The sequence below is a fragment of the Gavialis gangeticus genome, unplaced genomic scaffold, assembly GCF_001723915.1.
Source record: "Gavialis gangeticus isolate Ggan-Ray unplaced genomic scaffold, GavGan_comp1, whole genome shotgun sequence".
NCBI classification, from domain to species: domain Eukaryota; kingdom Metazoa; phylum Chordata; order Crocodylia; family Gavialidae; genus Gavialis; species Gavialis gangeticus.
The window spans coordinates 67,144,434-67,156,928 of NW_017728994.1; positions in this window are offsets into that span (position 1 = coordinate 67,144,434).

Consider the following 12,495-nt stretch of genomic DNA (forward strand, 5'->3'; position numbering starts at 1 on the left):
AGCTCATTCTTGGGGCTCCCCAGCTGGTGCTGAAGGGTGGGCTGTACCTCCGGGGGGGCTCCAGTACACATGCCCCACCCTCCAGAGGGGGCTGAAAACCCCCAGACTGAATTCCCCCTGCTCCCTTTCCCCCCCTCCCATTCTGAAAACAAACAGGCTGGGAGCTCTGCAGACACAAGTTACAAAAGATGCTACATTTTGAAGCATCTTTATCTGATTCCTCTTGCAATGAGGGGTCAGATTTTCACCCAATTGGCCATTTTTCTGAAGCTGTCTGCAGCTATGCACATGTTTGGTCACAGCTATAAACTGGTTTCTGTGACCAGATCAGGCAAAAATTGTCACTTCTGTCTGCACCTAGGGTGGTCCCTTTGCAACTGTCCCCACCACCATGAACGTTGCATGCCTCCCAAGCCTGAGAGGGCACAGTGAGCTGCCGCAGGCAGTGGCAGCAGTGGCAGTGCCAGGGACATGGCGGTGATGAGCAGGAAGCTGCAGCAGTGTTGTCGGTAGGGGTGGGCCAAGCGGGGAGCTCCCACAGGCAGCTGTGCTGGGGGAGGGATGCCAAGCAGTGAAAAATAGAGGACATGAAGGTGCCCGGTTTCATATCAATAAAGGACAGAGGACCAGAAAACTGGGATGTCCTCTATAAAGCCACATGAATGGCCCCCCTATCTGCACCAGTGTTTTTTACTTCATGTTCACTATTGGAGGAAGCGGCATTATACTTCCTGAAACAAAAGTGCACCAAGGGAAATACTTGGCTGGCCAATGCTGTGATGTCATTCCAGAAAAACTGCTTTCCTTGCAGGTTTACACAGAGTAGAGCATCCACGTTTTGAAGGGAGACTTTAATGCCTTTCTGACAATGGACTTTCAAAAAATCTTTTCCCACCTTAAAAACATTCATCCTTTCCCAGTCCCTCTTAAGAATCCAATGAATATCCTAATTATCATCCATATATTATGCCCTAGCCAACCTTTTTTTGGCTAGGGCGCTCTCCTCTCTCCCCTTGCCAATATATTTCTGTGTCACAGGTCTGCGAGGTCTTTGTTACTGCCTCTGTATGCTGAAACTCTTCTGCAGTCCAGACAACACGTTTTAAACTGTACTGCAATTAAACTGAACTGAGCTAGTCAGGAACCAAAATTTCTATGATCTGGAAACTTCTTGCATTACTACTTTTTTTCCAACCTCAAGAGACTCTTAATTAGGAAAACTTCAGCAACAAATATGACTTCCACTTATTTTGTAAGATCTTCCTGTTAGCTTGTTTTCATCTTACTCCCTTCCTATTCCCTCACTGTGGTATATAAATTCTACTTAGCTTGCTAAGCAGTTTTAGAATGAATCAATGCAAATTACATTGCTTTACTATTTATGCATGTTTTCTCATCATCTTAATATAGAAGCTGTCCCACTATTTGTTTCACTACTTAATTTGGTATAAAGATTTCCATCACCTTACTAGAGCTCTAAATTTTGCCTTCCCTATACACATTTATTTTTATTTTTAAAGGGTGCACTTCCCCCTTACTACAGTACTCTGTACTATGAGTTAAACTAAGTCCATCCCTAAGGCCCAGATTTGAATACCTACAGTCTTTATACATAAATGGTATCACTGGAGCAACTGGTACTATTTGATGGAAAAGGTACAATTCAATTAATAAGGGTACCTGAATCCAATCCTTTCTTACATCACATTCAAATCGTACAGTTCGGGGTGTTTTTCTCTACCCTAGATTAAGCTAGCCTCTTAATCAAATCAATCTCAAAGATGAAAGGGCAGATGCTGCTCTGAAATGCACATCTGTAAACCCAGTAGTGTAATTTTGTTGCTTCAGTAAAGATAATGTGGATTCACATGACTTCTTGTAAGGTCCCTTCCAGCCCCCTAACATCTATGGATCTATGAACCAGTTACTGAGACCAAATTTTGGCTTTGAAAAGTTTTTGAAGGGAAGGGAAAGCTGAATTTAAAATATGGCTTGTATAAATATTATTGGATACACAGGTATTCTTTTTACTATATTGTCCCCAAAAAACAAAGAAGCATCTGTTCACATGCAGTTTCAGGTCAGGGTCCAAATTTATCATTACTACGACTCAACTAACTGAAACAGAGCAACCTGAAGCTGAATTTGGCTTTAACTGTTTCCTGCTCTAAAGAACTGCATAGACTAGGATGCTTACTCCTAAGTGGGCATTCTTCTAGCAGCTCTTAGTTACCTTTCAGAAGCAAATATTTTGATCCCCCCACTTGTGTTCTTTTGATTTTTAAGATGCATCATGTGTATAGAAGCCATGCACCATCACCAGGAAGCATGCTGTAAAAACAAATCTCCCTTTACCAGTGAAGTGTATTATTAAAACTGCTGCCCCATAAATCTGAAGTAGATAATTCTCTCCATGTCACCTTGTAAAATAAGCAATTTTCTGCAACCAAGGAAACAGATTCTTTTTCTCAATCACTTCTCAGCTTAACTTAGATGCTAACAGACCCAACATTACACCTATGTTTGTTTTTGACAACTTCATACATTTCTAGCACTGTTGAGAACTAGGATTTGTGAGGCTTTTAATTTAAGAATGGTTTTAGAGCAAAATGTGTGTCCTAGGGTCTTTGTCCCTTGTCTAGCCTACTTGCTTTTTCCTAAAGTTTCCCATCATCATTCCCACTGATTTAGTCTAATACTAGACTGGACTTCAGGTCCTAGGTATGGTGTTTATGAATCTGGAGAGCAGGCAGTAGGATGTAACAAGGTTATACGTAGTGGCTGCGTTCAGACAAGGAGGGGCATGCAGTTTGTGGTATCAAAAACCTCTTCGTGGTGCCACAAACCACAGGCTTGAATGTTAAAATGTTTCCCCTGCTGCAAATTTGCAGCACAGGGGCAAAATTTGTTACTGGGATTTCCTAGTAGCAAAAAAAAACTCTGGGAAAAACATGGCACAGTGCATGCTACAATACCATGCACTGCAACAAGAGACTTGGTCCTCCCTTGAGTCCTCCCTCTGCTGGCCAGAGTATCCTGCTGTAGGCAAACTGTTCCTGCCCAGTGCCTCCTAACTCCTGGCGTGTTGGAGCAGCCGGGCCACAAATGGAGCATAAGAGACAATGTGTCCCACAACAAAGTGCATATGCAGGGGCATGAGCTGTAGCACAAAGCAACACAAATTTGTGCCATTACTATTTGTGCTGCCACAAATGCACACCCCTGCTCATCTGGATGCGACCTGTATGTTAGTCACATTGCTTACTCAATTTCAAAATAATTTCCTTCTTTCATTTTGATAATGTTAAGATAAGGTGAAAATATTTCATTTTGACGTTACATTACAGTTATGGTTACATTATGATTACATTACATTACATCATGTTACATTACGTTATGTTGCATTGCATTTTGCTGGAATTTCTATTCAGTAACATATTTGAAATAGCAACTCTTCATTTCTATTTTGAATGAAAAAAATAGTAATGCAAGAAGTTTCTACATCATAGAAATTTTGTTTCCTGACTAGCTCTATTCAATAATCAATAAATGTGAAAATAATATCTCGGTTTCACCTGTTATGAATGAATATACTTATGCCCTGAGATCACTCTTTCAGAGAATGAAGATTGTTCTGCACAACGATTTATTGCAAGGGACAATCAGGGCTAGGAACTGTTCCTATTATTTTTATGCATTGCCGTGCATACAATATATTTCTTATTAAGTGAACAGTTGTTAGCAGAGTATTCAACATCAGCAGTGTCTTACCTTGATCCAACTTTGACCACAGGTTTTAGTCAGAGACATTTCCTTTTTCTTTAGCTATATAAAGGTAAATCCAAGAAATCTGTCCCTACATAATGGAGCACTCAAGAAGTAGACTCCACCTTTACGCAACAATTAAGAAAATAATTTAATTTATATTCTGGGCTAGTCATGACACATTTCTCAGCACACCAAAGGCTGATTTCACAATACAGATTGTTTATGCTAATGCTTCCATTTCTTTTTACCAATAGTATTTCTCAAAACAGAAAGATATTTTCCCTCTCCTTACATCCCCATCTTCCCAATTCTTGATCCACAGCCTGTGTATCTTAAATTAGTTCTATTTCAGTACCCAAAATACAAAACTAAAAGGGCAGATCTCACAAGACAGAGAAAATAACAGGATTGGAACCATGCTACATAATTACAGAATGTGATACCAGTATGCTGGGATATGGCAGATGAAAACCTGATTGTTCTGGCTTGTTTTTTCCTGAGCTTTATTCAGGCAAATTCACTTTGACCTCAGTGGGGTTTTCTTACATGAAACCTGCATAAACACAGAGTAGAGACATCAGTGAATGTATCTACTTGAGGGTAAATATGCATTCTAGATTTACATAACTGATTCTTATTATTATTTGCCACATGCACTGAAGTGCAAAGAAGGTTCAGCCACTTCAGAAACTTACTTTGTTGGCCACTGACTTTGAAGAAAAGGGATGATGTGTCTAGTATTCAGCACTCAGAAACTAGTTAAAGCAAAGTGTTGGTAGGCCTCAAATCTGACCTATCTTTACTGTTGTTTTTGCTTTATAAAATTTATGGTATGCTACTTTCTTGTGTCTTAAAAGAAATTGTTTAAGGTTATGTATTCCTACCAAGAAGAAATCCCAGCAGCGCAGAACTCATGAGAAAGGACCCAAGGTGTTACCTAATGCCACATTGACAACCAGTTAAAATTGTTTTAAGAAATCACTTGTTCAGAGGGTTATTATAAATAATGATGAGTATAAACAAAATTTCTAATTTGTGAAAAACACTTTGACAATGCTATCCTTCCTTAATCCTTATGCAAATATTGTTCCTGCAGTGCTGCCAAGGAACAGTCCAAGTGGTTTGTTGTCAACCCCCCTTCTTCCCCCCGCCATGTGCCCCCTCCTATCTTTTTGATATTGAAATCAAGAGGCGTTAAGTGTGATACACATTTACAATGGACATCCTGCTTCTTCAGAACTTGTCTATGTGCTACACTCCAGCACACACATTTTACAGCTAAATCACCTCTCTTCTTTGACTCCTGCTTCATGTTTCATTGATGGTCGAGGCAGGGATTAGGACAACCTATTTCAGCTAACAGAAAATAACTTTATAAAGCAAACAAAATAACTTTATAAAGCAAACAGGTTACATTCCACTGTAACCTGGCTATATTCTCTGCATCTCTTCCTGTAAGTGGTTCCTATCTCCATGGTTGAGTGAGCCAGAGAGAGAAAATCTTCAGTAAATCTGGTAGTTAAAAGTGTTCTGTTGGAAGTACATCAACACTAAAGTTCCTGCTGAAAGGTGCCCCTTTAGAGTACTTTAAATATACCCCAAACTGTCAGGAGTAACATTTTCTCTTCTATTTCTAAAAACTTTTCAAGTGGAGGTTTATTTAGCCTTTATAACATGGGGCTAGTCCTGAGTCTGAAGGGGCACCAGATCACCAACGGGGGGAATCCCCCTGTGACCAATCACCAACCGGGGGCAAGGGAAGAAGCTAAAATTATTTAAAGAGACTAAAACTATTTAAAGTAGATGGGAACATATGGTGGTTTTAGTCATTTTCAATATAAACAATGTAATAATAGGATTTCAGTAGGGTATAAATCCTTTCATAATGGACCTTCTAACATACCACTTGAACAACTGTACATGACATTGCTTCTTTAATAAAAGTGGTTTGTGTGCCAAATAGACAAGAAGTTTGTCCCTATCATCTATATTTGAAAATTGTTTTGTGATCATATAATCTCGAACAGTAGAGTCATCTGAACATGTTTGCTAAGGCCAAAGAATGGAGAATGTTGGGGAGTATTATCTGCCAGGGAATTTGCAGTTACTCCACTGCAGCCAATGCTTTTAGTGTTTCTGTTAAATAAATCAGTAGACATTTTAATGAGTAGAGCTGGCCTCATTGCATCTTCATGCATTGAAAAGACTCCAAAAACTTAACAATGGTCTTTATTTTCCAGATCTCTGCTGTTATTCAGAAACAGAAAGAGTCTAGAGTTATGAGTCACTGCAACAATAGATTAGAAATCACTGAATCATTGAACTATCTATAGATTTCAATTCTTATAATTGCAATAGCTATATGTCTATTTGAAATATATCTATCTGTAATGACTAGTACAATATTCTTCAGAATATCTTTCTAAATGCATAAAATGAGATAATTTCATGTCCTCTGTCTAGTGCTCCCTAGTAATTTAGGCTTCAATTCTCAGTCCTACAATCACACTACACCCACCTGGTCTCGTATAGGTGCTCTCTAGCGACCTTTGAGTGCACACTCGGTTCCGGCCATGGGATGTGTCCCTGGGACCTGTGTTGGGTCTCATTCAGCCCCAAGGCTAGGCCCCAATACTCACCTGCCATGACTTGGTCTTCTTTTCTTCAGTGGTGGGGCTCTTCCTCGGAGGTTCTCACAGACCAGGTGCTGTCCTTTACAGGCGTTCTTGGGGCTCCACCTCCCCTATACTGCAGCCATGCACCAGCCCTCAGGACCGCCAGTCTGTCCCTTTTGATGTTCTGGTCCACTCTCTTCTTTCCCCCAGAGAGATGGGGGAATGAATATGAAAGTCAAGTCAATGTAAGTAGAGCTACCTACTTATAAATGCAGATATGCAGAGACATAGATATTAAGTAAGGGAGCATCAACACTGTAATGTACCTTTCAATGTAAAAATGCTATAAAATCAAATCATGCTCTGCTTCTCTAATCTAAGCATGTCTGTTGTGTGTTAGTAGTGGCCCCATTCCAGGTATGTTCTGATCACCAAGATTAGAAAAATCAGGGCTTCCACAACATTTAGTGAATACCTTCATATTAATACAGTCTTCCTGTTGAAAGCATACACCATAGATATAAACAGACTTCAAGCATATACTATGGGTATCAACAGACTGTTTGGAGTGGGATCAGCTGTGCCAGGATACCAAAATATGGAGCCAGAGCCAGGATCAGGATTTGCCAGGAGTCAAAAACCAAAGCCAGAGTCAGAATTTGCTGGAAGCAGGAGCCAAAACAAAAATCAGGAGCCAAGCCAGAGCCAGTATATACCAGGAGTCAAAACCAGAATCAGGAGCCAAAGCCGGATTCAGGGTATACCAAAAGTCAAGACCTGAATATGGAGCCAAGAGTCAAAATCAGCCATCTGATAAGAGAAAATAAGGAAGCACACAGAGATCAGGATCAGTCTTTGCCCAGGCAAAGAGACAGGGCCTAGCCTTTAATGACTGGAGGGGGGCTGACTCTGTTACCTGTGGCCTCAGGAGACTGGCCACTCTGATTGCCCCACTAGAACCAGCTGGGGTCAAGGCACTGATGCGGGCTTACCGCAAATGGCATCTGTTTCCATGCAGCCTCAGGGGATGGATTGCCCTGATTCCCTGATTGTGACTGACTGGGCCCACAGTCCGATTTGGCCTCATTATAGCTGGAGAGTGCAGGCAGCCCCAGGCTGCTCTCATTTTCTCACCATAAGCAAACAGACATCAGTCACAAAAAGGCAGTACAAACTATGACCAGGAGTTGTGTTCACAAATTTGGGCATTTGTCAGAACAAAGAGCTAAAACTGTTCATTTGGGCTTCATGGCAGCAAAAAGATGCTGTTTGTTTGCAGCCTATGAATAGTCATGTCAAAATAGCTGTTTACTGTGTCCAACTGAAAATACTAATGAACCCAACAAGGTACTTTTTTTGTTTGCAGGGATAAAAATGCTGCAATATTGACTGTATGAGTGCATCTGTGCTTGCAACTAGCATGTAGCAATAAACTCCAGTGTAGTTTGCACCAGAGATTATTTCTCCCAGGTGCAGTGTTTACACGTGTGTCCAGGCCCACAGCACATTGAGCTGCCAGGTGGTCTAGGGGGAGCAGTCTGCAAGCCCAGGGCTGCTCCGCCCCAGCTCAGTGTGCTGCAGAGGGGCTAGCTGGGGCACAAGAGTGCTACAGTGCAGGGATAGGCAACAGGCAGCCCCTGCGCTATAGCATCTTCACACCCCAGCCAGCCCTGATCGCCATATACATGTGCATTTCAACACATGTAACTACTTCACTGTAGGACAGTATTCATCCTGGACAGTACTACCCTACAGTGAAATTAATTAATTCACTGTGCCCTAATACAGGTGCATGTGTAGACAGTGACACTTTACTGCACAGTTAATTAGTCATCTCAGCAGTTAAACACACATGGAGATGCACGCTATGACAACATTCAATAAATTCTCAGGAAAAAATAACAAAATACTGTAAATCAAAGTGTCACACCCATGCAGGATTTATTACTGAAGAGTAAATTCTGGTACTAGTGCCAGTGTAAGAGGCTATTTGGTCTAAAGAAAGAGCTTGCTAATATTATCTATGGTTAAGCACTGCTTGAACACACTGTTTCAGATTTTCTTACATAGTTGCTTGTGCTAACTGTTAGGGCAGTGCAAATCTTCGGTCCCTGATTTGATTTGGTGGAGAGTCAGCCTAATTTGGTGGCTGAATCTCTGAATCTGAATCAGATCAGAGGACCCTTTAATCACTCCGAATTGAATCGGAATCTTCCAAATTGATTCGGAGAGATTCGGACACAGACACAGCTTTAATGTTTTTTCTGCGTACCTCTAGGTAGTAGGTGGCTTATGAATGCTGCAATTCTGGGGCACATGGAGCATCCCACAGGAGTGCAGGGGGCTCCCCAGCATGCTCAGCAGCAGACCCAGAAGTGGACCAGAAGCACTTCTGGTCCACTTCTGGGTCCACCTGGGAGTGCGCTTGGGGGCCCCCCATCCCCCCCCCCAGCTCAGCGACTCGTGCCTTCTGGGTCAGGGGGGCACCTTGGGTCTCCCTGCAGTTGATCATGGAGCCAGGAGGGCTCAGGGAGGGCCCTCCTGCACTCTGTCCGGCAGACTCAGAAGTGGACTGGAAGTACTTCCGGTCCACTTCTGGGTTCACTGATGAGCACGTGGAGGGCCCACCCCCTCCATGCTCCTGTGGGATCCTCCATGCGCCCCAGCATCGCAGCATTCACAAGCCGCGCTGGTACTTCGAGGTATGTAAAAATAACTTTTAAAGCTGTGTTTATGTCCAAATCACTGATTGTCTGAATCAGGATCGAATCTTCAGATTTGGATTTGGCCATATTGAATCAGGGACAGTGATCTGAATCAACGAATCAAATCACTGCCCCTGATTTGGGCCAAATCTGAATCCAAATTGAATAGAGCCCACTTCGCACACCCGCTACTAACTACATCAGAAGAAGTCATCTCTTAAGTACTCTTGAGAGAAACAGGAACACAGGACTGCTCTTTGTCCATCTTGGATGACAGACTATTTAAAGCAGACTGCTAATTTAAAAACAATGACCAGATGAATGACCTTGAAAATTTGTCCTGAATCAATGACATCTATCCATCCATAAGAATAGATTGTACTTGCTGATATGTAAGAAATAGAGTCCTGTCCTATATTTAAAACTTTGTCAATATAGCTATGTTGGGAAGTTTTCCTTAGCCTTGACCAAAATGATTATGCCAGCAAAAGCCATAGTTTAGATGCATTTATACTTCCAACTTCTGTTCAGGGAATTGGTTTAAGTTGTTCTGGCAACACTTTTGCCATTATAGTGTGTATGTCTCCTAAGAAGGGCTATCATAGCTCTACTGACATGGCTGTATCAACAAATCCTTTTAAGTGTAGACAAGGTCTTAGGTCCAAGTTATGTTACACCTCTGGAATGGATATTATTATGCATGAGAAACTGAAAGACTTTAACTAATCAGTCTTTCATGGTCATATTGTTACAGGAAAAAATGTTTATATAATGCTGTTTTAAATCTTGCAAAACAAAAACTAGCCTTAAAGAGATCAGTCTTTCATCCAGTTCCAAGGCAGTCTGGAAAAACTCATGTTTAAGCTTGTTAAGAAATAATTATCCTTTAGCTTCTCTTTCCCCCCTTCCAGTTCACTGTGGTCTCTCCATGCACTGCTATTTCCTGTTTATTAGTTTATTTTATTAAAAAAAAAGCAAGAAAGAGTCTGCTGTGGTGACTTCAGTCACCTTCAGTCCCTTTATAATGAGTTTGTTATGAGAACAAGCATGTTTCTGTTACTTACCACTGTTACTTCTAGTTTTACATGGTGGCAGTCTGCAAGATTTCTCAATGGGAATGAAATTACCTCATCAAGATTGTTTTTTAAATCTTCTCTAGTATTAACAGACCTCCTTAAACTCTAGAGTTCTACTGTGCAGCTTGGCTATTTTTTTCCTACAAGAAAATTCTCTCTTTTCATGAAATAATAACATGAACTTTTAAAAACTTAGTTGTACTCTCTTTATATGACTCTTACCTTCTTCTCTTCCACTGAATGTGAAGCTATACACTCCATTAAACCAGCAAAATCATAAAAACTCATCAATATATGGGAAACAAAGGCTTTGAGGCTGCAGTTAACAGCTACCTATATAGAGAAATCCTCCCTGGGTGCATCTACACGTGAAATTATCACAGTGCAATAAACTCTGGAGCAGTTTGAGCCAGAGTCAGCTTCTCCTGGGCACAGCATCTACATGTGCACCTGGGACAGCAGCTGTTTGAGCTGGAGCAGAGCAGCCCTGGGCTGGCAGCAGGCTCAGGGCGTCAGCCCAGCACTCTGGTTGGCAGCGTTGGGTGGCAGAGGGGCTGGCCAGGGCACGAGAATGCTAAAGTGCAGAGCCATGTGGCAGGCAGCTCCCCCACTTTAGCCCCCTCATGCCTCATCCAGCCACTCTCACCATCTACATGTGTGTTTTGTTGCACTTGATTACTCTGCCATAAGTTAGTACTGTCCACACCCTAATACTTGTGCAAGTGAAGAGAGTGACACGTTACTATGGAGCTAATTAGTCAACTACGGAGTAAAGCGCGTGTGTAGATGCACCCCCTTTGTGATACCTTGTAGCCACAATGGCATGGCTTGGCCTGTCTGTGTTCATGCTTCTTCTAGGGGCTGCCTGATCCACAGAAGTTTCTCTCTTACCCACTGAAGAGCAGTACAGCAGAGTAATAGAGCACACTAATGCTGCTGCAACTCTGTTTTCTCTGTGATGTCCAATTGGATATTCTACCTAGTAAGTCTGTCCTGTGTCCACTGTTGGTTCTAACCTCTACTTTTCATGCAATCCATTTGAAGCTTTGCTGCATTTTTAGATGGAAAGAAGGTGTGTTGTATTCAGGTTAGGGGTAGTAGAAATCTCTGTCTACAAGTTTCCCCAATAGTTTTTCCACGAATGTCCCTCTCTCTGATCCCTCAATGGGGAGCCTCTTTCTCTTTCCTCCTCCTCCTCCTCCTTCTCCCACCATCAGTCATAGCTCCACTGGTCTGTCCTAGACACCTGCCTAGTGTCTTTTTCAGAAGCATATCTCTGTGCTTCTAGGCTTTCAGCCAAAAGCTTCTTTAACCTGTCCGTTTCAGTTTTGCCATGGTTCTGAAATGCATTGAAATGTTGTTCCTTACTCTTGCTTAGCAACACCACAGCAACAAGGAGGACATTTTTGTGGCTCTTAAATGCATCTGGCAGTCTCTGTGTCTCTCTCTACAAGGTCTGTTTAGTTGATGGAGAAATCAATGATAAGGTCAAAATGACGATATTGGCATCTATGTAATATTTAGTAATTCCCTTTCTTTGTGATTATGGGATACCTGCCAGACCTTAGTCAAACAGCTAACCCAGGAGAGGGAAAACTATGATTTCACTAATGTTTTCCAGTTGAAAAATACGCAGTAATATTGGCAATAATTCTTAACTCCTATATGGGCATTTTTCATCTACAGTGTGCTTTACTTCTATGTTAATATTTAGTCATGCTAATAAGCTCTGAATATTATTACTCTGTTATACAGATGGCTGAAAGATTGTGGAACAGATCCTACCTCATCCCTTTTACATGGTGATACAGGGTGCACCTACATGTGCAATTCATTTGAAGCAATAAACCCCAGAGTAGTTTGAGCTGGAATAAGCTACTCCCAGGCACAGCATCTGTACATGCACCTGGGATAGTAGCAATTAGAGCAAGGGCAGAGGCGGCCTGGGCTGGCAGGGGAGATGGGGATGGTCAGCCCTGGGCTCCATGAAAGCATTGGGCAGCAGTGGGGCTGGCTAGGGCACAAGGGTGCTGGAAGTGTGGAGCTGTGTGGCTAAGCAGCAGACAGGAGTCTGGCCCCCAGCTGGTTGGACTGGGCTGACTGAGCACAATTTATGCTCAGTCAGCATCTACACGTGCATTAAATCACAGTAAATTACCCCAGTGTAAAATAGTACTGCCCCCAACAGTACTATCTTCCTCAACTGTTAATTCGTTTACTGTGGACTAATAACATTGCATGTATAGATGATAATGCTTTACTCCTCAGCTAATTTAGTCTACTCCATAGTTAAGCACATGGTACACGAGGCCATGGAGAGTGTGGAATCAT